This window comes from Trachymyrmex septentrionalis, unplaced genomic scaffold, assembly GCF_001594115.1.
Source record: "Trachymyrmex septentrionalis isolate Tsep2-gDNA-1 unplaced genomic scaffold, Tsep1.0 scaffold21, whole genome shotgun sequence".
Lineage (NCBI taxonomy): Eukaryota > Metazoa > Arthropoda > Insecta > Hymenoptera > Formicidae > Trachymyrmex > Trachymyrmex septentrionalis.
In genome coordinates, this window is record NW_017305288.1 from 1,667,742 (window position 1) to 1,673,245 (window position 5,504).

Below are 5,504 nucleotides of genomic sequence, written 5' to 3' on the forward strand. Positions count from 1 at the left end.
TATATATACATATACATATACATATATCTTCCTTAAAGCTTTTTTGGTAAAAAAACGTTTTTTTCTTTCCAATATTACTGTACTTTTGTAATTTTGAATTTAATTAAACTGACTTTGAACATATAAGGATACTCTTTTTCTTTTGCATAAAGGTCAATCATAATAAACAAATAATATTTAAATAATTTAATAACAATTGAAAGATCGTACTAAGTATACCCTATCAAGTTTGTATATTTTTGTGAAACGTTCAATTAAGAAATATTTTCTTTAAATGTAATGTTTCTAATTTTTGGAACATTATATAAGAGCCTTTTTATTTTAAAATTTTTAACAAATTCAAATTGTTGAAAAAAAATTTTTTGAATTTTGTTTCCTATTTTTATTGTAATTTTTTTATTAATAAAGATACATACATTTGCGTATTACCGTTATATTTCTTAATTTCTGGAGTTTTGATTAAAAAAATTGTTACAATATGTTTATTTTTATGAAAATTATAAACAATCAAAGTTAAATTGGGTATGTCATACTGAATGAATATTATCCTTGTGAAACTAATTGTGTAACGTTTAAGAGTGCGTGTTTACGCGTGCGCGCGTGTGTGTGTGTGCGTGTATGTGTGTGTGTGTGTGTGTGTATACGGTGTTACGAAATTTGCAAGTAAAACTACAGTAAGAAAGTTTTCAAAAAATTAAATGAAATAGTTATTTGTAAATTTTTATTTTAAGTAATAGTTTGTGAAATAATAAGGTATATAAATATAATATGTCAATCAGGACTACGTTTGAACGGACTATGTTTAAACGCTGAAAGCGTTATTTACTAATACTGTCGCATGATTCATGGTGGTCATCTATAATTTAAACGTAATTTATAATTGGCTATATTTAAAAATATCTCAAAAACTATTTTATTTGAAATAAAAATGTATATACAACCTTTTTACTTAATTTTTCAAAAACTTTTTTGTACTTTGATCACGAATTTTGGAATACCCTTTATATATATATATATCACACAGACACACACACAGACACACACACACACACACACACACACACACAAATACATATGTTCATGTACAATGAAAGTAGTGTAATTATTATATAAAAGATGAAACGTTAACAAGCATAAACTTTTTAAGAAAGAGGGTATAGGAAAAAATACAGAATTTGAGATTTTATATCTTTAAAATCTTTTTTATCCGCGTATTGTTAAGCAGGTGAGTATATAGTCAAAAAAGAAAGATCATATAGTCAATATATAATCAATTTCCAATCCGAGTATTTTCGATATATCCTGTGGATACACGAAGAGAAAGAAAATAAGATGAGAAGTTCAGGCAGGCCATTGCCTTTCATGAAATAGCGAAACCCATCCTTAGCCTCTTGAATCCTGTTCACGCTGATCTCCACAAAACGATACTGTGAATTGGATTTCTATGCGCGACGGTTCGGTCTACTGGACTGACATGCTGAAACTCGCATCGTTTTTTATTATCTTGTTTATCTTATTATCTTATTATCATTTACGTAAACTAGACATTTATCATTGGTTGCTTTTATGAGATTATTTAGAATTCTAATATGATAAAAAATATAATATGTTACAATTACAGTTCACATGTTACAATTACAGTACATTATCTAAATGATTACCATAGATATAAAAATTTGAAATATTGAAGCGTATAGTAAATGATCGTTTTATTAAAATTATTTCATAATTATAAGATATATGAATGCTTTCTATAAATTTTTGGAATTTTTCTTGTCATTTGAGAAATTAGAAGATTAACTGTCTTTCTGCGATTTATATGCAGCTTTTTATTAGCGGAAAATACATAATCTATTAGAAAATAAAAAGTACTTTTGGCGCTATTACAATATAATTGTACGCGCTGGCGCATGATTGAATGCATCCTTAAACTTCCAACGGAACTAATTAGCGGATATAATTGAGCCATACATTTCTACAACGTATAGTGACAAAACTTGTTTGCTACACGAATCGCTAATATGGATTATACAGTGTCTTGTAAATACGAGAGGGAGAGAATTAAAGAGTAAGAGAAAGAGGAAGGGGGGGGGAGAGAGAGAGAGAGAGAGAGAGAGAGTGAGAATATGTATGTGTGTGTGTATATTTTATATGCATTTATACGCGTTTATTGTTTTTGTTCATGTCTACATAAAATATATTCCAAGCTCAATAACAGTAAGTGATAAACTGATCGCATATCTTTCTCATTACTGTAACTTCCATAATGACGAAGCATTATATGCAACTCGAGAATCTATCTGCTTAAAATAAAAATTGTTAATTGCATTAAAAATTATTATTATTGTTATATATTAAATAGTATTATGTATACATAATATATTAAAATTAGCGGAAAAATAGAAAAGAATAAATTCGATCACGAATAGAGTTTAATTTCGTCACCTCGTATTTGAATGAAGCAGCATATCGTGACGATAATAGTGATCATTACGTGCACGAAAATCGTGTCCATTAGAAAAATACGATGAGCGGTAAATGAAGATCTTGAATACGTCGACCGAAAATGAAATGTGTCATTTAAAGATCAGTTGGATTTACAAATGACACGGTCTGTTGCAAAAGAGTTGAAATTCAATTCTTGATCGTTGGTTGACCTGTTATTAATATATACTGTTGCAATGTCAGTTTTGAATACCATATTAAATTATAAAATTAAACTGAAAAAACTGAATGTGTTAAACCCGATAAAATTTAATTCTATCTGCATTATTAATAAAAATAAAGAGTTATCGTCCAAATAGTGACAAAGAGTCGTTATTTAATTACACGACAATTATAAAAAACAGAAGTTTTTAAAAATTTCTTTTTTTCTTTTTACTATTTATTATCCTTTAAGTAGAAAATCCTTTCAATACTTTCTTTTGAGAGAACGTTCTGATGAACAGATGATACATGAACATCTGTTAAACCACATCCTACTATCCTTTTTTGCTCTACCACTTTCTACTATACACGCCATTATGGATCAATAATCTTGTTTCACAATTTCTTGTTCTCTTTCACATCCTTTTTCCTTATTCAACGGAAGATGTGACATGAGGTTCTTTCAACCGACAATATTGCCATTGGATTTTTCTGACTAGTAACAAATGGAAGAGCGACAAGCACTACGCGACCGGAAAAGGTGGACCGCAATCGCAATCATCGCGGTTTAATCTTTTAATACGATTAGATTGACGCTTTTTAGCTATTAACAAGGACGAATGGAAAGCGCGATTTGTCTTCTTCACTGTTATCCGCTTATCTTTATTTCACGAAGCTTAGCACGACTGCTAAGAAAATAATACACTTCGTCTTGTATTGTAGAACGAGGTTTTATTATACAAAATAGTCTAAAAAAATAATCGGATGTTCAGTTACAGATTTCAGTTACATTTTATGATAAAATTAATAAAATTGATTTTTCTTTGACGAACATAATTGATGAAGATAAATTGATAATTTACGAATTCTTTTTATAAAATTTATATATTCTATTGAGTAATACTTATGGTAGATAACGTTACATAACAGAAATTATCTAAGGAGACATTTAACATCTCTGAAGAAAACATCGATATTCTTAATGTGATTATCTATTAGCGATAGAAAAATTATAACTCGATGTTTTCTCACAATCTTCTATGTACGTAATTCGAATAGATTTTATGACACATTTTACATATGTGAATTATTACGTATATACTTCAGTTATTTATGAGTAATACAAATTATGCCTACAAATAGAAATAATATCAAAGAAGAATTAAGCTATGACAAAATCTAGTTAAATACAAAGTTCTGTTTTTGACATATTTTACATCCGAAACGTGAGCACTTATAAAACGTTTTGTAAAGTTTACAGCATCCTCCGAAGTATCTGCATTTGTTAGAGAAAATACGCACAAGAAGAGAGAGAGGGGGGGGAGGGGGGGATAGAGAGAGTTAGATGGAATACATTTAGGGAGGAAGTAGTTCTCACTTGTGTCTTTTAATGCGATTAGTTTAGTAGCTTCACGATGATGCAACAACGAGCAACGGAGTGAAAACTATCGTTTACAATAGAATTGCAATTATCTCTAATAAGCATCGTGTTTAATATGTGGCTTTTACTTATCGATTGTATCGTAAAAAAGCGAAAGGATTTTACTTATTTTGTATTTTAATATATTTTTAATACACGATAAAATATTTTTTTAAATAAATATAATTATTTTTTTAACTTCTTTTTTTAATATGAATCGAAATCTGTATAAATTTCTGAATATGCGAGTGCATTACAATTGAAAATAGTTTGATTATTATAAAACTTTAAAGCTAAGATTTCTTTTTATCATGTATTTCTTAAATATGATGTGAGATTGTATTTCAAATAGTTTGAAAGAATAATATTTCCTTGTACATACACAAATTATAAAATAGTCGTAAAAAAAGAAATCTTACTAATGTGACGCTTTAATTAATTATGATCCCAATTTATCAAAATTTTCTATGCATTTTTTATCAGTTATTATTATATATAAACAAGTTTATATATAATAAACATATTTACGAAGAAATTTATTTGATTGACTCATTCATTTGTAAGCAAATTTATTCGTATTTATAAAAGGAGAGATGCGAAATCAATCACTAAATGAATTTTAGCTTTTTACGACGAAACAAGAATACAAATTTTTGATGTAAAGTTTTGTAAACATAAAATCGGATTACATCATTGTTGCTTTTAATTTATTTATACGAAGATAAGAATTAATTTAATAGGAAAATTTTTTTCCACTTTATTTTTGTAAAATTATACGCGAAATATGCTGCACATTCATTAACATATTAAAACAAAACATTTTTAAAGAAAATACGAGTGATAATACTACTGTAGCATTGTAATAATTTTTTGCAAACATTAGTATTATTAAATTCGTATTTTTCTATATACTACTGTATTTTAATTATTAAGAAAAGTAAGTACATATCGATTTATCGCTTATTAAGTAGAAGAAAATCGTATTGAAAAGTTGAATGGTTCAGGAAAGCAGAAAATACTATGAAACTTTAAATAGCTCTCAGTTATAATGATAAATTTTTCCTGTATCAGAAATATTTGAGGGATTAGAAGTAAGTTTATGCTCAAACTGCTTTACTAATATTTTTCTTGTGGCATATTGATTAATAAATTATTAATTCTGATTTATTAAATTCCGTGTTGCATAATTTATTAATATATATCATAAGAATTTTAATAAAAGCATCATTTTATTTTAAAAAAAACATTTTTTTATGATTCCTGTATGATAATTGTATATGTACATGTAATACATTACTCAGATATAAAATATAAAAAAAAAACGTTGTTGCATATAATATCTAAATACATTCGTTTAGAACAATATAGTAAATTATTAATATTTCATAAATAATATTTGTAAAATGACATTCATATATGTATATATATATACATATAT

At 26.9% G+C, this 5,504-nt stretch overlaps 1 protein-coding gene across 2 annotated transcripts in view; it reads left to right on the forward strand.

Annotated features, from left to right (window-relative positions):
* Positions 1–5,504, forward strand: part of LOC108748050 (alpha-2B adrenergic receptor) — a 176,239-nt gene that overhangs the window by 2,189 nt on the left and 168,546 nt on the right. The gene's annotated exons all lie outside the window — the stretch shown is intronic.